Raw genomic sequence first — 23,606 nt, forward strand, 5'->3', positions numbered from 1 at the left:
GTTGTTATTGAAACCTTGCTGAGGTTTTTGTTGATCTTTCCATGAAAGATTTGGATGGTTCCTCCATGAAGGGTTGTAAGTGTTTCTATAGGGCTCTCCCATGTAATTCACCTCCTCCATGGTGAGTTGATCAGGATCATAAGCTTCTTCTTCAAGAGAAGCTTTCTGATTACTGCCAGGTGCAATTTACATCCCAGTGAGATGTTGAGAGATCATGTTGACCTGTAGGGTCAAGATCTTATTCTGAGCCAAGATGGCATTCAGAGTCTCAACTTCATGAACTCCTTTCTTTTGAGAGGTTCCATGGTTTATAGGATTCTTCTCAGAGGTGTACATGAATTGGTTATTTGCAACCATCTCAATGAGCTCTCTTGCTTCTGTAGGCATTTTCTTCAAGTGAAGAGATCCACCTGCAGAGTTATCCAAGGAAATCTTGGATATCTCAGACAAGCCATCATAGAACACGCCTATGGTGGACCACTCTGAGAGCATGTCAGGAGGACATCTCCTGATCAATTGCTTGTATCTTTTCCAAGCTTCATAGAGGGATTCACCTTCTCTTTGTCTGAAGGTTTGAACTTCCACTCTAATCTTGCTCATCCTTTGAGGAGGAAAGAAGTTAGTAAGAAAAGCATTAACTAGCTTTTCCCAAGAGTTAAGACTCTCTCTAGGGTGGGAATCTAACCAGAATTTAGCTCTGTCTCTTAAAGCAAAGGGGAAAAGCATCAGCTTATAGACTTCAGGATCAACTCCATTAGTCTTTACAGTATCACAGATCTGTAAAAATTCTGCTAAGAACTGATGTGGATCTTTGGTGCACGAAATTGCAATCACACCATTACAACTCCACACAACTAACCATCAAGTGTACTGGGTCGTCCAAGTAATAAAACCTTATGCGAGTAAGGGTCGATCCCACAGAGATTGTCGGCTTGAAGCAAGCTATGGTCATCCTGCAAATCTTAGTTAGGCAAATTCAATTAGTCACGAGTTTTGATAATTGAAAAATAAAGAAAACGTAAATTAAAATAAAGATACTTATGTAATTCATTGGTGGGAATTTCAGTAAGCGTTTGGAGATGCTTTGTTGCTTCTAAACCTCTGCTTTCCTATTGTCTTCATCTAATCATGCGTGCTCCCTTCCATGGCAAGCTGCATGTTGGTGGATCACCGTTGTCAATGGCTACCATCCGTCCTCTCGGGTGAAAGATACCAGGTACGGTTTCTGCACGGCTAATCAACTGTCGGATTTCTCGTCTCAGATGAAAAATACCAGGCACAGCTACCGCACGGCTAATCATCTGTCGGTTCCCACTTGTGTCGGAATAGGATCTCTCTATCCTTTTGCACACTGTCACTGCACCCAACATTCATAAGTTTGAAGCTCGTCACAGTCATCTCATCCCAGATCCTACTCGGAATACGACATACATGGTTTAGACTTTTCGGATCTCAAGAATGCTGACTTTTGGTTCTAACCTCTACCACGAAGGTTCTAATCTCACGGATTTGAATGCTCTGTAGTCAGGAGAGGCAAGTCAAATCCGTGGATCAGAGACCCAAGAGACTATACTCTGGCTGTCGTCCAATGACTACGTTACACATCATGTAGACCACTTTTGGTTGTCAGGCACGCGGATCTTGGTTAAGCGAGTAACGAAGATAGTGGGTGATTGTCACGGGTCACCCCTTCATTCTGACTTAACTGAATTAAGTACGAGAGTATATCTTGGAGAAGAAGTAGGCGTGAATTAAAAGAGAAACAATAGTACTTGTATTAATTCATGAAGGACAGCAGAGCTCCACACCTTAATTTATGAGGTGTAGAAACTCCACCTTATAAATACATAAGAGAAAAAGGTTTAGGCATGGCCGAATGGCCATGCTTCCCAAATGTAACATAAAAGTCCAATTATAGATATCTCAATACAATAGTAAAAAGTTCTTTTTATACTAAACTAGTTACTAGGGATTACAGAAAATAAGTAACTAGGTGCAAATAGTGCAGAAATCCACTTCCGAGGCCACTTGGTGTGTGCTTGGGCTGAGCATTGAGCTTTACAAGTGCATAGGCCTTTTCTAGAGTTAAACGCCAGCTTGGATGCCAGTTTGGGCATTTAACTCTAGTTCTGGTGCCAGTTTTGGCATTTTACGCCAGAAAAGGGTCTCTGGCTAGCGTTTGAACGCCAGTTTGGGACATCAAATCTCGGGCAAAATATGGACTATTATATATTGATGGAAAGACCAAGATGTCTACTTTCCAACGGCATCTGCAGTCCTTTCTCAGCCAAAAAATACCTGAAATTACAGAAAAACACACAAACTCATAGTAAAGTCCGGAAATGTGATTTTTTTCATAAAAACTAATAAAAATATAATAAAAAGTAACTAAAACATACTAAAAACTACCTAAAAGCAATGCCAAAAAGCGTATAAATTATCCACTCATCACAACAATAAAAAGAAGAGAAAATACAATAAATTTCAAAATATCAATGAAGCTTAGTTCCAATTTAGATGAGTGGGACTAGTAGCTTTTTGCCTCTTGAATAGTTTTGGCATCTCACTTTATCCTTTGAAGTTCAGAATGATTGGCATCTATAGGAACTTAGAATTTAGATAGTGTTATTGATTCTCCTAGTTCATTATGTTGATTCTTGAACACAGCTACTTTATGAGTCTTGGCCATGACCCTAAGCATCTTGTTTTCCAGTATTACCACCGGATACATAAATGCCACAGACACAGAACTGGGTAAACCTTTTCAGATTGTGACTCAGCTTTACTAGAGTCCCCAGTTAGAGGTGCCTAGAGTTCTTAAGCACACTCTTTTTGCTTTGGATCACGACTTTAACAGCTCAGTCTCAAGCTTTTCACTTGACACCTTCACGCCACAAGCACATGGTTAGGGACAGCTTGATTTAGCCGCTTAGGCCAAGATTTTTTTCCTTTGGGCCCTCCTATCCATTAATGCTCAAAGCATTGGATCCTTTTTACCCTTGCCTTTTAGTTTAAAGGATTATTGGCTTTTTCTGCTTGCTTTTTCTTTTTCTTTCTTTTTTTTCCACAAGCTTTTGCTTTTCACTACTTTTTCTTGCTTCAAGAATCAATTTTATGATTTTTCAGATTATCAATAACATTTCTCTTTTTTCATTATTCTTTCAAGAGCCAACAATTTTAACATTCATAAACTTCACTATAAAAAATATGCACTATTCAAGCATTCATTCAGAAAACAAAAAGTATTGCCACCACATCAAAATAATTAAACTATTTTCAAGATAGAATTCGAAATTCATGTACTTTTTTTTCTTTTTCAGAAAACATTTTTCATTTAATAAAGGTGAAAGATTCATGGAACATTCATAGCTTTAAGACATAGACACTAAACACTAATGATCATGTAATGAAGACACAAACATAGTCAAAACATAAAGCATAAAACCTGAAAACAAAAAAGAAAATAAATAAGGAGATTAAAGAACAGGTCCACCTTAGTGAGGGCGGCTAGTTCTTCCTCTTGAAGATCCTATGGAGTGCTTGAGCTCCTCAATATCTCTTCCTTACCTTTGTTGCTCCTCTCTGATTTTATGGAGGGTAATAGAGTGCTCTTGTTGAGATCCATGAATGAGCTCTCCTATTTGCTCCACCCTTCTTTCTAGTGATGGGCTTTTGAGATGACTTTCTCCATCTCCCATGACTCGAAGTTGGAAGTAACTACCTTCCCTTTCCTCTTCCTAGAGGTTTCTCCGGCCTTAGGTGCCATTAATGATAATGAAAAAACAAAAAGCAGAGCTTTTTCCATACCAAACTTAAAAGGTTTACTCATCCTCGAGCAAAATAAGATAGAAGGGAGTAGAAGAAGAATGATGCAATTAATTTTAAAAACTTATTATTGTATGCAAGAAAAATTAAAAAGAGTTGAAAACAATTTGAAAAGATATGTAAGTTTTGAACACATTTTGGAAGGAATTGAAAAGAATTGAAAAAAAGAATTAAAAAGAATTGGAAAGATTATTAATTTTTGAAAATAGAAATTGAAAGATAAACGTTAAAATATGTTTGATGCAAAAAATTATGAATTAAAACTTGAAAAATTGAAAAAAAATTCGAATTGGAAACAAAATTACCTCCCTTGTGTCATCCTGGCGTTAAACGCCCAGAATGCTATCCATTCTGGCGTTTAACGCCCACTTGACTGCCTCTTTGGGCGTTTAACATTAACACCCAGCCAGATACCCTGGCTGGCGTTAAACGCCAGGAATCCTTCTTTACTGGGCATTTTTCTGAACGCCTAGAATGCTGCCATTTCTGGCGTTAAACACCCAGAATGCTGCCTATTTTGGCGTTTAACGCCCAGAATGCTGCCTGCATGGGCGTTAAACGCCCATTCTGCTATCCTTACTGGCGTTTAAACGCCAGTAAGCCTATCCTCTAGGGTGTGCTATTTTTGATGCTGTTTTTGATTCCACTTTAATTCTGCAGCTGTTTTTATGACTCCACATGATCAACAACCTAAAGAAAACATAACATGGCAATGGAAAACAAATGTCTATAAAAAATAAATATAATTAAATAACATTGGGTTGCCTCCCAATAAGCACTTCTTTAATGTCAATAGCTTGATAGTGAGGTCTTAGAGAGCTTCACAGAGACTCAGAGCTTAATGGTGGCCTCCCAACACCAAACTTAGAAGTTGAGTGTGGGGGCTCTGTTTGACTCTGTATTGAGAGAAGCTTTTCATGCTTCCTCTCCATGGTTACAGAAGAAGATCCTTGAGCCTTAAACACAAGGTAGTCCTCATTCAATTGAAGGACTAACTCTCCTCTGTCCACATCAATCATAGCCCTTGTTGTGGCTAGGAAGGATCTTCCAAGGATAATGGATTCATCCTCATCCTTCCCAATGTCTAGGATTATGAAGTCAGCAGGGATGTAAAGGCCTTCAACCTTCACTAAGACATCCCCTATAAGTCTATAAGCCTTTTTCATTGATTTGTCTGCCATCTCTAGTGAGATTCTTGCAGCTTATACCTCAAAGATCCCTAGTTTCTCCATTACAGAGAGTGGCATAAGGTTTATTCCTGACCCCATTTCACACAGAGCCTTCTCAAAGGTCATGGTGTCTATGGTACAAGGTATTAAGAACTTTCTGGGATCCGGTTTCTTCTGAGGTAATTTCTGTTGAACCAAGGCATTCAGTTTCATGATTGCTCCTAGATACCGAGCTACTTGCTCTTCAACAATATCTTCATCCTCATCAGAGGAGGAATCTTCATCATAGCTCATGAACTGCAACATTAAGTTCCATAGAATCTCTATGGTCTCTATATGAACCTCAGATTCCTTTGGTTCCTCAATGGGAAACTCCGTATTGGTCAGTGGACGTCCAGCAAGGTCTTCCTCACTGGAAATCACTGCCTTTTTGCTCTCACCAGGTTCGGCTACTTTGGATATAGTTATGACCTTGCACTCTCTTTTGGGATTCTCTTCTGTATTGCTTGGGAGAGTACTAGGAGGAGTTTCAGTAACTCATTTACTCAACTGACCCACTTGTGTCTCCAGATTTCTAATGGAGGATTTTGTTTCAGTCATAAAAATGAGAGTCATTTTAGATAGATCAGAGACTATGGTTGCTAAGTCAGAGAGGCTCTGCTTAGAATTCTCTGTCTGTTGCTGAGAAGATGATGGAAAAGGCTTACTATTTCCAAACCTATTTCTCCCACCATTATTATTATTGAAGGCTTGATTAGGCTTCTGTTGATCCTTCCATGAGAAATTAGGATGATTCCTCCATGATTGTAAGTGTTTCCATAGGATTCTCCCATGTAATTCACTTCTTCTATTCCAGGATTCTCAGGGTCATAAGCTTCTCCTTTAGAGGAGGCTTCTTTAGTATTGCCAGATGCAGATTGCATTCCAGTCAGATTCTGAGAAATCATATTGACTTGCTGAGTCAATATTTTGTTCTGAGCCAATATGGCATTCAGAGTATCAATCTCAAGAACTCTTTTCTTCTGAGTCATCCCATTATTCACAAGATTTCTTTTAGAAGTGTACATGAACTGGTTATTTGCAACCATCTCAATGAGTTCCTGGGCTTCTGCAGGGGTTTTCTTCAGATGAAGAGATCCACCAGCAGAGTGGTCCAATGACATCTTGGACAATTCAGACAGACCATCATAGAATATACATAAGATGCTCCATTCTGAAAGCATGTTAGAAGGACACCTTCTGATCAATTGCTTGTATCTTTCACAAGCTTCGTAGAGGGATTCACCTTCCTTCTGTCTGAAGGTTTGGACTTCCATTCTAAGCTTGCTCATCTTTTGAGGTGGAAAGAATTTGGCTAAGAAAGCATTGACCAACTTTTCCCAAGAGTTCAGGCTTTCTTTAGGTTGTGAGTCCAACCATATCCTAGCTCTGCCTCTTACAACAAAGGGGAAAAGCATAAGTCTGTAGACCTCGGGATCTACCCCATTGGTCTTAACAATGTCACAGATTTGCAAGAATTCAGCTAAGAACTGATGAGGATCTTCTAATGGAAGTCCATGAAAACTTGCAATTCTGCTGCATTAGAGAAACTAATTGAGGCTTAAGCTCAAAGTTGTTTGCTCCAATTGCAGGAATTGAGATGCTTCTTCTATAGAAGTCGGAAGTTGGTGCAGTAAAGTCACCAAGCATCTTCCTTGCATCTCTACCATTGTTGTTGGGTTCGGCTGCCATGTCTGCTTCTTTTTCGAAATTTTTTGTAAGGTCCTCTCTGGAGTGTTGTGCTTTAGCTTCTCTTAGCTTCCTCTTCAGAGTCCTTTCATGTTCAGGATCAGCTACAACAAGAATGTCTTTTATCCCTATTCCTGCTCATATGAAAAAGAAAAGAACAGAAAAGAAGAAGAATCCTCTATGTCACAGTATAGAGATTCTTTTATGTGTCAGAGAAAAAGAAGAATAGAATGAAGAAGGAAGAAGAAGAAATTCGAACACAGAGAGAGAGAGAGAGAGAGAGAGAGAGGGTTCGAATTATTAGATGAGTAGAAGAGAAGTATTAATGAATAAATAAAATAAATAGAAAGACATGAGAGAGAGAGTATTCGAATATTAATTAAAAGAAAAGAAAAATATTTTTATTTTTATTTTAATTATAAGTTAGAATTCAAAATTTAAGAAAAGAAATAAAAGCAAATTGAAAACTAAATAAATTAATTAATTAAAAAGATTTTTGAAAAAATTGTTAGTTAGCTTTCGAAATTAATGAGAGAGAAAAGTAGTTAGGTGGTTTTGAAAAATATAAGAATTAGTAAACTTTTTTTATTTAAAACAAACAAGTCAAGTGGTTAATTGAAAAAGATTTGAAAATAAAGTTTGAAAAGATAAGAAGTTAGAAAAAGATTTTGAAATTAAAATTTTAAAAAGATATGATTGAAATTTATTTTGAAAAAGAATTGAAACATAAATTAGAAAGATTTGATTTTTAAAATTAAAGTTGATGACTTGACTAATAAGAAACTAAAAGATATGATTCTAGAATTTAAAGATTGAACCTTTCTTAACAAGAAAGTAACAAACATGAAATTTTTGAATCAAAACATTAATTGTTAGTAAAGTTTTCGAAAATATGAAGTAAAAATAAGAAAAAGATTTTGAAAAATTGGTTTTAAAATTTTCGAAAATATTAAAAGAGAAATGAAAAAGATTTTGAAAAGTTTTAAGAGTGAAATTCAAAAATCATAAAAAAAAATGAAAAAGTATTGATTTTGAAAGATATTTGAAAAGATAAAGTTTTTAAATTGAAATTTTGACTTGACTAACAAGAAACAACTAAATTTTAAAAATTTTTGACCAAGTCAACTCAAAATTTTGAAAATCATGAGAAGAATAAGGAAAAGATATTTTTTTTTACTTTTAAATTTTTAATGAGGAGAGAGAAACAAATAATGCATGCAAGAACACTTTGAAGATCATGATGAACATAAAAATTTAAGATCAAAACAAATAATGCATGCAAGAACACTTTGAATGTCAAGATGAACACCAAGAACACTATGAAGATCATGATGAACATCAAGAACATATTTTTGAAAATTTTTAAGAAAAGAAAGACATGCAAGACACCAAACTTAAGAACTTTTGTACTAGGGACACTAACAATTTGAAAATGCATATGAAAAACAAGAAAAGACACAAAACAAGAAAATGTAAAGATCAAATAAAGAAAATCATCAAGAACAACTTGAAGATCATGAAGAACATAATGCATGAATTTTCAAAAATTTTAAGAAAATGAAATTAAAAAAAACGCAATTGATACCAAACTTAAAATTTGACATAAGACTCAAACAAGAAATACAAATTTTTTTGGTTTTATGATTTTATTAATATTTTTTTGTATTATTTTATTTTTTTCGAAAATAAAAATAATAAAAACTTAAACATAAAATAAAATTACCCAATCTAAGTAACAAGATAAACCGTCAGTTGTTCAAACTCGAACAATCCCGGGCAACGGCGCCAAAAACTTGGTGTACGGAATTGCAATCACACCTTTGCAACTCCACACAACTAACCAACAAGTGCACTGGGTCGTCCAAGTAATAAAACCTTACGCGAGTAAGGGTCGATCCCACAGAGATTGTCGGCTTGAAGCAAGCTATGGTCATCCTGCAAATTTTAGTGAAGCAGATTCAATTGGTCATGAGTTTTGATAATTGAAAAATAAATAAAACGTAAATTAAAATAAAGATACTTATGTAATTCATAGGTGGGAATTTTAGATAAGCGTCTGGAGATGCTTTGTTGCTTCTAAACCTCTGCTTTCCTATTGTCTTCATCCAATCATGCGTGCTCCCTTCCATGGCAAGCTGTATGTTGGTGGATCACCATTGTCAATGGCTACCATCCGTCCTCTCGGATGAAAAATACCAGGTACGGTTTCTGCACGACTAATCAACTGTCGGATTTCTCGTCTCGGATGAAAAAAACCAGGCACAGCTACCGCACGGCTAATCATCTGTCGATTCCCACTTGTGTCGGAATATGATATCTCTATCCTTTTGCACACTGTCACTGTGCGCAACATTCATGAGTTTGAAGCTCGTCACAGTCATCCCATCCCAGATCCCACTCAGAATACCACAAACAAGGTTTAGACTTTCCGGATCTCAGGAATGCTACCAATTGGTTCTAGCCTCTACCACGAAGGTTCTAATCTCACAGATTCGAATGCTCTGTTGTCAGGAGAGGAAAGTCAAATCCGTGGATCAGAGACCCAAGAGATTATACTCCGGCTGTCATCCAATGACTATGTTGAACATCATGTAGACCGCTTGTGGTTGTCAGGCACGCGGATCTTGGCTAAGTGAGTAACGAAGATAGTGGGTGATTGTCACGGGTCCCCTTCATTCTGACTTAACTGAATTAAGTACGAGAGTATATCTTGGAGAAGAAGTAGGCGTGAATTGAAAGAGAAACAATAGTACTTGCATTAATTTATGAAGGACAGCAGAGCTCCACACTTTAATCTATGAGGTGTAGAAACTCCACCGTAGAAATATATAAGAGAAGCCATGCCTCCCAAATATAACATAAAAGTCCAAAGATAGATATCTCAATACAATAGTAAAAAGTGCTATTTATACTAAACTAGTTACTAGGGATTACAAAAAATAAGTAACTAAGTGCATATAGTGCAGAAATCTACTTCCGGGGCCCATTTGGTGTGTGCTTGGGCTGAGCATTGAGCTTTACACGTGCATAGGCCTTTTCTAGAGTTAAACGCCAGCTTGGATGGCAGTTTGGGCGTTTAACTCCAGTTCTGGTGCCAGGTCTGGCGTTTTACGCTAGAAAAGGGTTTATGGCTGGCGTTTGAACGCCAGTTTGGGCCATCAACCCTCGGGCAAAATATGAACTATTATATATTGCTGGAAAGCCCAAGATGTGTACTTTCTAACGCAATTGAGAGCGCGCCAATTGGGCCTCTGTAGCTAAAGAAAATTTTCTTTGAGTACAGGAGGGTCAGAAATCCAACAGCATCTGCAGTCCTTTCTCAGCCTCTGAATCAGACTTTTGCTCAGGTCCCTCAATTTCAGCCAAAAAATATCTGAAATTACAGAAAAATACACAAACTCATAGTAAAGTCCATAAATATGATTTTTGCATAAAAACTAATAAAAATATAATAAAAAGTAACTAAAACATACTAAAAACTACCTAAAAGCAATGCCAAAAAGCGTATAAATTATCCGCTCATCAATCTTCCAGTGGAAATCCATGGAATTTGAAGTTCTATTGCAGAAGAGAGACTAACTGAAGCTTAAGCTCAAAATTGTTAGCTCCAATGGTAGGTACAGCAATGCTTCTGCCATAAAAGTCGGAGGTAGGCATGGTGAAGTCACCAAGGGCCTTTCTAGGCTCCTCTTATGGTTCGGCCATATCCTCCAATTCTTGTTAAAAACTTTTTCAAAGGTCTCTTCTGGAGTGTCGTCCTTTAGCTTGTTGTAAATGCCACCTTAGAGTCTTCTCAAGTTCAGGATCAGGAGTCAAGAGGGGTTCTTTATCCCTGTTCCTGGTCATAAACAAGAAGAAAAGAAAAGGAGAAGAGAGACTACGCCAATAGACAAGAAGCTCCTCCTTAAAGTCAGAAGTAAAGAAAGAAGAAGAAGATAAAAAATAAAAATAAAAATAAATAAAAGAAGTAAAAGAAAAATACCTTGGAAATAGTAGATAAGAGTAAATAAAAGAAGATAGAATAAAAGATGAAAAAGAAATCACAAGAAAGCTTTTTGTACCACTTGGACAAAAGAGCTTCCAGTGAAGAGGAGAGGAGATAAGATGAAGAAGTTGAGGTAGACAAAGAGAAAGAAGAATACAGAGGGTGAAGAAAAAGAGTGATATGAGTGGAGATGAGACGAAGTATAAATAGAAAAAGTAAATAAAAATTAAAATATTTTTTTAATTAATTTTTCAAAAATTAAGTTAAATTAATCTTAAAAAGATTTGAATTTTAATTGTTGAATTTTCAAAAATAGAGGAGGGAAGAGAAGAAGAAATTTTCGAAAATTAAGAGAGAAGAGAGTTAGTTAGGTGGTTTTAAAAAAGAAGAGAGAGGGAAGAAGATATTATTTTCGAAAATTAAAGAGGGAAGAGTTAGTTAGGTGGTTTTGAAAAAGATGAGAGAGAAGATAAGATATTAATTGAGAAAAAATAAAAATAAAAGATAATATGAGAAAAGATTTGAATTTTAAAAATAAGATAAGATAAGAAAGGATTTGAAATTAAAGTTTGAAATTAGAAAAAGATAGGATATGAAATTAAAAAGATTTTAAAATTGATTTTAAAAAGATAAGATTTTGAAATTTGATTTTGAAAAAGATATGATTAAAAAAATTTGAATTTTGAAAAAGATAAGATAAGATTTTTAAATTTTGAAAAAGATATGAAAAGGATAATATTTTTGAAAAAAGATAAGTTTTTTAATTTTGAAAATTTTGATTTTTGAAAACTTGACAACTAAGATATGATAAGATAAAATTTTGAAATCAAAATCTGAATTTTTATATGTAATTTTCGAAAATTATGGTTAAAGTTAGTTAGAAAAGATATTTTTTGATTTTTTTGAATTTTATGATGAAAGAGAAAAACACACAAAAGACACAAGTCTTAAAATTTTTAGATCTAGCACCCTTATTTTTTGAAAATTTTTGGAGGGAAACACCAAGGGATACCAAACATAAAAATTTTAAGATCAAGACACATACAAGACTCAAAAATACTTTGAAGACTCACAAGAACACAAAGAACAAAATTTAAAGACTCAAAGAACTCAAGAACATAAAAAGAACACCAAACTTAATATTTTTAGAAAACTAAAACAAAATTTTTGAAAAAAACACAATAAAATAAACAAGAAAACACCAAACTAAAAAAATTGAAACAATATTTGAACAAAGAAAAATATTTTTGAAAATTTTTAGAAAGAAAGACTTAAAAGGGACGAAAATTTCAACAAGAACAAAACAAAAAGACTCAAACTAAGAACAAAGATTAAACAAGAAAAATAAAAATATTTTGGAAAAATTTTTTATGGTTTTCGAAAATTTGAAGAAGAATCTCAAAGACTCTCAAACATAGAAAAGACAAATATCTTAAAAAAGAATGTAGGAAGAAGTTTTAAAATTTTTGAATTTGAAAAGTATGAACATGCAGGACTCAATAGCAAGAATAAGAATTGAACAAAGAAAATAAAAATATTGTTTTTTGAAAAGATTTTAGAATTTTTTCGAAAAGAATTGAAGAAAAAGAAAACAAAAATTAAAGACTCAATTAAAATAATGTAAAATAAACTTACCTGATCTGAGAAGCAAGACAATCCGGCAGTTTGTCCAAACTCAACAATCCCCAGCAACGGCGCCAAAAACTTGGTTGCGCATGTATGCAAAACCCACACTATTTCGTACAGCAGCAGTACCAGCAAGTGCACTGGGTCGTCCAAGTAATACCTGAGCGAGTCAGGGTCGATCCCACGAGGATTGTGGCTTGAAGCAAGCAATGGTTGTCTTGTAGGTCTTAGTCAGGCGGAATCAAAAGGTTGTGGTTGTGAAACTATGAAGACATATAACTAATAAATATATTCAATAGGGATAGGAATTATATGCTAGGAATAGTAAATAATAAGAATAGAGTTGAGAGTCAGAGTTGCTTTGTCTTTCTGAATGAACTCTGGTATTACTGTCTTCCTTGCTTGTGAATGATCTTCTTCTATGGCAGGCTGTAAGTGATTGACACTAGTTTGAGCAGCTGCCAATACTCCTCCGGATCTGAACCCCAAGTTTAGTGTGGATCCATCTCTACTTGACGGTGAAGCGCGTACAGTCCATTCTCTTGGCGATCCGACTCAAAGTGCCACAGACAAAGTTGAATCATCCGGATCAGAGAATGCTACTTCTTTGGGTTCTAGCCTCTACCACAGAGATCTTAATCTCCCCCGAAATCAACTGAACTGGTGTCTCGAGAAGTCCCCAATGAAGTCATGGATTAGCCGTCTGAGAGATGTATAAACATAGCTGTTGGCTCGTGCTTTCCAGCCAAGTATTCACACGAACCCAAGTAGACACGAGTGTTTGTCAGGCACGCTCGTCTTAATGTGATGAACATAGCTAACTTGTCAGATCATCCTGCTCACCATGATGAAGATCGGATATACATCTTAGAGATAGATCAAAGACGGATCGAAAAAGAAACAGTAATACTTTTATTAATTCATAGGACTCAGCAGGCATCCTCCCCTCAACTTAGGAGGTTTAGAAACTCATACTGAAGTAAAATACAATGGTAAAATGAAAATAAGACTGAATGGTAGTATGTTCTCTACGAAAATCATGTAGAATAACACTTAAATACTAAACAGATGACTAGTAAGGGTAAAACAGTCTATTTAGTGCTAAAATCCACTTCTAGGGCCCACTTTGTGAGTGTTTAGGCTGAGCTTTGATGAAATCCATGTGCTTCGGCTTCCTTGGGCATTGAACTCCAGTCCTGGCACCTTTTTGGGCGTTGGACTCCAGCTTGGAATCCCTTTCTGGCGCTGGACGCCAGAACTGGTCACATGGCTGCCGTTGAACGCTGATTTTGGGCCTTCTAATCCGAAGCAAGGTATAGACTATTATCTATTACGAAAAAGCTCTGGAAGTCAGCTTTCTATATCTATTGAGAATGCTCCATTTGGACTTCTGTAGCTCCAGAAAAGCTCTTCCGAATGCAGGCAGGTCAGATTTGGACAGTATTTGCAGTGCTTCCTTTGTCTCTGAATCAGACTTCTGCTCCAGCTCCTCAATTTCAACTAGAAATTACCTGAAATTGTCCAAAAATACAAAAACTCATAGTAGAATCCAAAAATGTAAATTTAACACTAAAACCTATAACAACTCAATAAAAACTAAACAAAAACTACTAAAAACTATTAAAAATTACTTGAGTTTGCCTAACTGTATAACATGCCTACTTGCTTCTTGAATCACTTGCTGTAAATGAATACTATCTATATTTTACTTGCTTGCATTTATCTTGTGTTTGTCTGGTGCTAAGGAGGTTAGGTAGGTGGTGGCGATGGGATCGCACGGAGGTTAGGTTGGCGAAGGCTGTGGGATACAGCGGTGTGGTTAGTATTAGTTAGAATTCCCCTAAGTTTAGATAACCCGGTTTATGGTTTAAGTTTCTTATGTATTTATTTTATTTTGTTAAGCTTGAATATTCGTATGTGATGTGAAGTTCTAAGATTACCTTCGGCGTCCCGAAAACTTACATCTTACATCATTGGGCACTGTTACCATACTGAGAACCTCCGGTTCTCATTCCATACTTTGTTGTTGTTTTTCAGACGCAGGTCGTAATCTACTTCAGTGAGATTACGGATATGGTGACAGAGCAGAGTATGGTTCGTTCCTTGTTTATTTTTGTTTTACTTTTGTCATAGTATTCTCTCACCTTTTGTATATTTATCTTTATAGTCTTAGAGGCTTATTTGAGAGATTGGTTGTATAAGCTGTTTTAATTCTAAAGCTCTGTATCTTTCTATTTGTAACTAGTCGGCTTAAACTCCACAAGCTGCGGCTAGTTCTCTATGATTATTATATTCTTATATTTATATATGTTTTATTCTCTTATACCTATACCTTGTATCTTATGCGTTAGCTTCGTGTGAATGTTTCACGCTTTTGTAATTCTGTCTTTGAGCTTAATCCTTCATCAGGCTTCTAGAATATATTATTTCCTTCTATATATAAATATGTATAAGCCTTAGAACTGTCGTAACCCTTGATTAGCCTTTGCTTTACGGATAGAGGTAAGGCTTAGGGTAAGTAGGGTGTTACAAAGCTAGCTTGCCCTTGTTGTAAACCATGGGACTTGTTCTACATGGGTCATCGTATCCTTTTGCATGAGGATCATCCATGGAGAGCTAACAAGAGATCTTTCAATGGAAGAGTAGAACATAAGCAAGCTCCACCATTATTGATGGGTAATGAAGCTTTAAGTTAGTTGGAGTCTATAGAAAATTCATTTGGGAAACTAAAACCAAAAAAATATGGTCCATGGAAGAAAAGGTTAATATTCTTTAATTTACCTTATTGGTAGTATAACACATCACGACTTAATCTAAATGTGTTGGACATAGAAAAGAACATAGTCGACTGTATTCTTGGAACTCTGTTGGAAATTTTTGGCAAGACAAAAGATCACACAAATGCTCTATATGACCTGCAAGAAATGCGCATTCAAAAGAACCTTCACCCCAAGAAAACAAATGGTAGAAAAAAGGTGATGCTGGCAAATGCATGCTACTTAATGACTAATGCTGAAAAGTTAATTTTTTGAAATGTCTTTGATGAGCGGATAATTTATACCCTTTTGGCATTGTTTTTGCATAGTTTTTAGTATGTTTTAATTACTTTTTATTATATTTTTATTAGTTTTTATTCAAAAATCACATTTCTGAACTTTACTATGAGTTTGTGTGTTTTTCTGTGATTTCAGGTATTTTCTGGCTGAAATTGAGGGACCTGAGCAAAAATCTGATTCAGATGCTGAAAAAGGACTGCAGATGCTGTTAGATTCTGACCTCCCTGCACTCGAAGTGAATTTTCTGGAGGTACAAAATCCCAATTGGTGCGCTCTCAATTGCGTTGGAAAGTAGACATCCTGGGCTTTCCAACATTATATAATAGTTTATACTTTGCCTGAGATTTGATGGCCCAAACTGGCATTCAAATTCAGCCTAAAATTTCTGGGGTAAAACGCCCAAACTGGCACCGGAATTGGAGTTAAACGCCCAAACTGGCACCAAAGCTAGCGTTTAACTCCAAAAACAGCCTAATCACGAAAAAGCTTCAATGCTCAGCCCAAGAACACACCAAGTGGGCCCCGGAAGTGGATTTCTGCACTATCTACACTTAGTTACTCATTTTCTGTAACCCTAGGCTACAAGTTTAGTATAAAAACTACTTTTAGAGATTTATTTAGGCCTGAAGTCTTTTTATCAAGCTTATTATCATAGACTATTGTACACATTTGGAGGCTGGCCTCACGGCCATGTCTAAACCTCTTTTCACTTATGTATTTTCTACGGTGGAGTTTCTACACCCCATAGATTAAGGTGTGGAGCTCTGCTGTTCTTCATGAATTAATGCAACTACTACTATTTTTCCTTCAATTCAGGCCTACTTCTTCTCCAAGATATACTCTTGTTCTTAATTTAGTTAAGTTAGAATGAAGGGGTGACCCATGACAATCACCCAATCTTCGTTACTCGCTTAGCCAGGATCGCGTACCTGACAATCACAAAGCGGTCTACATGATGTTCAACGTAGTCATTGGACGACAACCGGAGTATATTCTCTTGGGTCCCTAATCAACGATTCACATCATCTCTCCTGACAACAGAGCATCTGAATCTGAGATTAGAACCTTCGGGGTACAGATTAGAACCATTGGCAGCATTCCTGAGATCCAGAAAGTCTAAGCCTTGTCTGTGGTATTCTGAGTAGGATCTGGGAATGGATGACTGTTACGAGCTTCAAACTTGCGAATGTTGGGCGCAGTGACAGTGTGCAAAAGGACAATGGTCCTATTCCGACGCTAGCGGGAACCGACAGATGATTAGCCGTGCGGTGACAGCGCATATAGATTTGTTTTCATCCAAAAAGGATCATACAGCTTGCCATGGAAGGAGGTAACACATGGTTGGAAGAAGGCAATAGGAAAGCAGAAGTTCAGAAGCAACAAAGCATCTCCAAACGCTTATCTAAAATTCCCACCAATGCATTACATAAGTATCTCTATCTTATTTTATATTTTATTTATATTTTAATTATCAAAACCTTATAACCACTTGAATCCACCTGACAGAGATTTACAAGGATGACCATAGCTTGCTTCAAGCCGACAATCTCCGTGGGATCAACCCTTACTCACGTAAGGTTTATTACTTGGACGACCCAGTGCACTTGCTGGTTAGTTGCACGGATTTGTGTAAAAGATGAGATCACGTTCTTCCACATCAAGTTTTTGGCGATGTAGACAGGGAACGAACAATCATGATTTCGCGTACCAAGTTTTTGGCACCGTTGCGAGGATTGTTCGAGTTTGGATAACTAACGGTTCATCTTGTTGCTCAGATTAGGTAATTTTATTTTATTTTTAAGCTTTTTATTTTCAAAAAATTCAAAAAAATTATACAAAAATTTTGTTTTATTCTTCATAATTTTTAAGAATGAATTCTAGAGTTTCAGATGATATGTGAAGCCTGGCTGGCTGCTAAGCCATGTCTAAATTCTGTTGGACTGAGGCTTCAACTTATCATTGCAGGAACTTTTTGATTCCTATCAATTTGGCTGTTGTATGTAATGCTCTGCTGAAGCTTGGCTGGTCATTGGCCATGTCTAATCTTTTGGACCGAAGCTTTCACATAAAGCTTGGCTGGCTATTAAGCCATGTCTAAATTTTTGGACCGAAGCTTTAGACTAACATTGCATGATTCTTGGAATTCATATTAAGAATTTTGAATTTATTTATTTTCTTTTTCCAACATAATTTTCGAAAAATCCAAAAAAATTTAATAAAATCATAAAAACCAAAAATATCTTGTGTTTCTTGTTTGAGTCTAGAGTCAAATTTTAAGTCTGATGTCAATTGCATGCTTTTAATTTTCTTTAAATTTTTGAAAATTCATCATGTGTTCTTTCTTGATCTTCAAATTGTTCTTGATGATTTTCCTTGTTTGATCTTCAGTTTTTCTTGTTTTTTGTCTTTTCTTGTTTTTCTTATGCATTCTTGAATTATTAGTGTCTATAGATTAAAAATTTTTAAGTTTGGTGTCTTGCATGTTTTTCTTTTCTTAAAAACTTTCAAAAATATGTTCTTGATGTTCATCATGATCTTCAAAGTGTTCTTGGTGTTCATCTTGACATTCAAAGTGTTCTTGCATATTTTTCTTGTTTTGATTCATAATTTTTATGTCATGTTTCATTTTGATGTTTTTCTCTTTCCTCATTAAAATTCAAAAATAAAAAAAATATATCTTTCCCTTATTCTTCTCATAAATTTCAAATATTTGAGTTGATTCAGTCAAAACTTTTAAAATTTAGTTGTTTCTTGTTAGTCAAGTCAAAATTTCAAATTAAAAATTCTATCTTTTTCAAATCTTTTTCAAAAATCAAATCTTTTTCATTTTTTTTATTTTCGAAAATTTTCAAAATTGATTTTCAAAATCTTTTTCTTATTTTTATTTCATATTTTCAAAATTAAGGCTAACATTTAATGTTTAGATTAAAAAATTTTCAAGTTGTTACTTGCCTATTAAGAAAGGATCAATATTTAAATTCTTAAATCATATCTTTTAGTTTCTTGTTAGTCAAGTAATCAACTTTAATTTCAAAAATTAAATCTTTTTAATTTCCTTTTCAAATCTTTTTCAAAATAAATTTCAATCATATATTTTTCAAAATCAATTTCAAAATCTTTTCTAACTTTTTATCTTTTCAAAATTGATTTTCAAATATTTTTCAATTAACTACTTGACTTTTTGTTTGATTTTAAAAGTTTACTATTTCAATCATATCTTTTTCAAAACCACCTAACTAATTTTCTCTCTCCAATTTTCGAAAATCACTAACCCCTTTTTCAAAATTCTTTTTAATTAACTAATTATTTTAAATTCTAATTTTATTCTATTTCTCTTTTTAAATTTCGAATACTAACCAATAATTAAAATAAAAATAAAAATATTTTCCTTTTATTTTAATTTAAAATTCGAATTCTCTCTCTCTCATCTCTTTCTATTTATTTATTTAATCACTAACACTTCTCTTCTTCTTATAATTCGAACCCTCTCTCCCTCTCTGTGTTCGAATTCTTCATCTTCTCTCTTCTTCATTCTACTCTTCTATTCTTCTACTCACATAAAGGAATCTCTATACTGTGACATAGAGAATTCCTATTCTTTTTTGTTCTCTTCTTTTTCATATGAGCAGGAGCAAGGATAAGAACATTCTTGTTGAAGCTGATCCAGAACCTGAAAGGACTCTAAAGAGAAAGCTAAGAGAAGCTAAAGCACAACACTCTAGAGAGGAACTGACAGAATTTTTCGAAAAAGAAGAAGGGATGGCCGAACCCAACAACAATGGTGGAGATGCAAGGAAGACGTTTGGTGACTTTATTGCACCCTCTTCTGACTTCTATGGAAGGAACATCTCAATTCCTACAATTGGAGCAAACAACTTTGAGTTTAAACCTCAATTAGTTTCTCTAATGTAGCAGAATTGCAAGTACCATGGACTTCCATTGGAAGATCCTCATCAGTTTTTAGCAGAATTGTTACAAATCTGTGACACTGTTAAGACCAATGGGGTTAATCCTGAGGTCTACAGACTTATTCTTTTCCCCTTTGCTGTAAAAGACAGAGCTAGGACATGGTTGGACTCACAACCGAAAGATAGCCTGAACTCTTGGAAAAAGTTGGTCAATGCTTTCTTGGCCAAATTCTTTCCACCTCAGAAGTTGAGCAAGCTTAGAGTGGAAGTCCAAACCTTCAGACAGAAGGAAGGTGAATCCCTCTATGAAGCTTGGGAAAGATACAAGCAATTGATCAGAAAGTGTCCTTCTGACATGTTTTCATAATGGAGCAACATATGTATATTCTATGATGGTCTGTCTGAATTGTCCAAGATGTCATTAGACCACTCTACTGGAGGATCTCTTCATCTGAAGAAGACGCCTGTAGAAGCCCAGGAACTCATTGAAATGGTTGCAAATAACCAGTTCATGTACACTTCTTAAAGGAATCCTGTGAATAATGGGACAACTCAGAAGAAAGGAGTTCTTGATATTGATACTCTGAATGCAATATTGGCTCAGAACAAAATATTCACTCAGCAAGTCAATATGATTTCTCAGAGTCTATCTGGAATGCAAGCTGCAACAGGCAGTACTAAGGAAGCTTCTTCTGAAGAAGAAGCCTATGACCCTGAGAATCCTGCAATGGAAGAGGTGAATTACATGGGAGAATCCGATGGAAACACCTACAATCCTTCATGGAGGAATCATCCTAATCTCTCATGGAAGGATCAACAGATGCCTAATCAAGGCTACAATAATAATAATAATGGTGGGAGAAATAGGTTTGGCAATAGCAAACCATTTCTATCATCTTCTCAGCAATAGACAGAGAATTCTAAGCAGAGCCACTCTGACTTAGCAACTGTAGTCTCTGATCTATCTAAGACCACTCTCAGTTTCATGACTGAAGCAAAGTCCTCCATTAGAAATTTGGAGGCACAAGTGGGTCAGCTGAGTAAAAGAGTTACTAAACTCCATCCTAGTACTCTCCCAAGTAATACAGAAGAGAATCCAAAAAGAGAGTGCAAGGCCATAAATATAACCAATATGGCCGAACCTAGTGAGGAAGAAAAGGCAGTGATTTCCAGTGAGGAAGACTTCAATGGACGTCCACTAGCATCCAAAGAGTTCCCTAATGAGGAACCCAAGGAATCTGAGGCTCATATAGAGACCATAGAGTTTCCACTGAACTCACTGTTGCCATTCATGAGCTCTGATGAGTATTCTTCCTCTGAAGAGGATGAAGATATTACTGAAGAGCAAGTTGCTCAATATCTAGGAGCAATCATAAAGCTGAATGCCAAGTTATTTGGTAATGAGACTTGGGAGGATGAACCCTCCAATGCTCATCAATGAACTAAATGATCTGGTTCAACTGAAATTACCTCAGAAGAAATGAGATCCTGGAAAGTTCTTAATACCTTGTACCATAGGCACCATGACCTTTGAGAAGGCTCTGTGTGACCTGGGGTCAGGGATAAACCTCATGTCCCTCTCTGTAATAGAGAAACTAGGGATCTTTGAGGTACAAGCTGCTAAAATCTCACTAGAGATGGCAGACAATTCAAGGAAACAGGCTTATGGACTTGTAGAGGATGTCTAAGTGAAGGTTGAAGGCTATTACATCCCTGCTGACTTCATAATCCTGGACACTGGGAAGGATGAAGATGATTCTATCATCCTTGGAAGACCCTTCCTAGCTACAGCAAGAGCTGTGATTGATGTGGACAGAGGAGAGTTAGTCCTGCAATTGAATGAGGACTATGATGGGGTGCAGAAATTGGAAAATTAAAAATTGTTAAAATATTCACGTTGCAAGTATAGTTCTTAACTTGCTAGAAATCCGCTCATCAATTTAGAAAGGTGTCACAGAGAATTAAAATTTAAATTACTGGGAGTACGAATCCCAGGTCGTCTCCTAACGAGTTGCAGGAAAGTGTGCTATTTTATTAATCAGAGATTTTCAAAGAAGTGAGTTGAATAAACAGGAAATTAAAATTGATGAAATTAATTAATCTAAATAAAAGCCTTGACTGGGAGTTGATTAGTTGGAATCTCTATTATTGTTGGAATGCTTTCAAGATTAATTGATAATTAATGGTTGTTCTGTTTAGTTATCCTTTACCAGGTAAAGAAAAGTCAAACAAGTTGGAATGTTACTTCTGTTCACGAGTTGCAACCCACTTAGTTCAAAAGGATTGGTGTTGGTGACTAGAGATCAATCCAACAGTTAACCCAATTACAATTTCTCTTTCAATCCTTCCAACTCAAGAGTTCCTTTCAATTAACTCCCCATCAAGTGAGAGACTACTCGCTCATCGTAAATAATAAATTCATAACATACGAAAGGAAATTAAAAGAAGATGTGATTATTAGAAATTAAAATGAATTAAAATAAAATAAATAATCCTTGTATTAAATAATCATAAAAATATTCCAATGGCAAAATTGAACAAAGCAAAGAACATGGAAGAATAGTACCCAGTAAAGAAAATGAATTAGAATGACAGAGTCTTGATGAGGTATTAACTCTTCTCAGTGTTCCAATGCAAAGAGCGAGTAAATATTAAAATCCTAAAACTATGAATGTCTAGAGAGAAAACCTAGAGGAGGAATAAAACTAGATCTAAAAAAACTAAAACTGTGTAGAATGAATGTTGTTCCTGATTTCTGCATGTTCTCTGGCTCTAGTCTATTGTTCTGGGCTGAAAATTGGGTCAAAATACGGCCCGGTATTGCCCCAGCGATTCTCTAAATTATGCAGATCGCGCAAGTCACGCGATCGCGTCGCTCATGCGGACGCGTCATTCGCGTTTCGCTTTACCATGCGGGCGCGTCATCCATGCGGCCGCATCACTGCAATTTGTCCTTTTTCGCGCGGTCGCATGAGCCATGCGACCGCGTCACTTCTCGCTAGTTATCTCCTTAATTTCTTGTGTTCCTTCCATTTTTGCTAGCTTCCATTCCAATCTCCAACTCATTGATGCCCTGTAAAGCCTGAAACACTCAACACACATATCACGGCATCGAATGGAATAAAGGAGAATTAAGAATATATGATTAAAGTCTCTAGGAAGAAGTTTTCAAACATGTAATAAATTCAAGAAGGAAATATAAATGCATGCTAATTTAATGAATAAGTGGGTAAGGATCATGATAAAACCACACAATTAAACACAATATAAACCATAAAATAGTGGTTTATCAACCTCCCCACACTTAAACATTGGCATGTCCTCATGCTTAATTGAAGGAGATAAAGTAAATAAGTATGAACATGTAGAAACCCATGCAATGCAATCCTATATATATAAATAAATGCAACTATATGATTCTTGCCCACTTGATCAAAAGTAAATAAGCTCTTCCAAATAATTACAAATCAAATCCCACTAATTCTTTCATTATACAGTAAAACAGATAAAAGTGCAAGAAGATAGCTCATGAAAGCAGGGAACATGAAAATTCAAACATTGAACCCTCACTGATAATGTATGTACGCTCTAATATCTACTGTATAGGGTAATCACTCTATCCTTCTCTAATCATGATTTCTAGCTTTTGTTCTTCTCTTAACCAATCAACAACAGTTAATATACCAATGCAAACATCATGAGGTCTTTTCAAGGTTGTAATGGGGCCAAGGTAAGGGTAAGGATATACATATGGTTAAGTGAGCTTATAAATTGAATCTTTAATTAACCCAAGCTTCGACCCAACCTATATATTTTTAATGTAACCTTAAAGATCGTAACTAGCTACCCAGAATTCCCTTTTTCAATCCATACTCATGTATCAACTTTTTATTTTGATTTTATCATATGTGCATTGATCTTCGAATTCTGAATTCAATATTGGGGTAATTTTGTCCCCTTATTTATTTATTGATATTTTAATTTTTATTTATTTATTGATATTTTAATTTTTATTATATATATATATATATATATATATATATATATATATATATATATATTTTGAAAATAAAAATAGCTTATCAATGCACATAGATTTTTAATTCTTATAATTTCACATGACTAGGTATCCAAATTCCCATTAAATTCTCATGACACATTCCCATAACAACTTTTGTTCCCACAATTTTCCATACTTAACTAGCACACACAATTCTATCTTAAGCTAACCAAAGATTCAATTTGGGATATACAATTGTTTTTCTGCTTAAGGTTAGTAATGTGGTAAAATATAGAACAAATGGGATTT

At 35.5% G+C, this 23,606-nt stretch overlaps 1 non-coding gene across 1 annotated transcript; it reads right to left on the reverse strand.

The window, feature by feature from the left end:
* Positions 1-19,550: 19,550 nt before the first annotated feature.
* Positions 19,551-19,654, reverse strand: LOC112745797 (small nucleolar RNA R71). Its single transcript, XR_003173708.1, has one exon. It is a non-coding gene; the product is annotated as a small nucleolar RNA R71 (small nucleolar RNA).
* Positions 19,655-23,606: the final 3,952 nt, after the last annotated feature.

The sequence above is a fragment of the Arachis hypogaea genome, chromosome 14 (genome assembly GCF_003086295.3).
Source record: "Arachis hypogaea cultivar Tifrunner chromosome 14, arahy.Tifrunner.gnm2.J5K5, whole genome shotgun sequence".
NCBI lineage: Eukaryota > Viridiplantae > Streptophyta > Magnoliopsida > Fabales > Fabaceae > Arachis > Arachis hypogaea.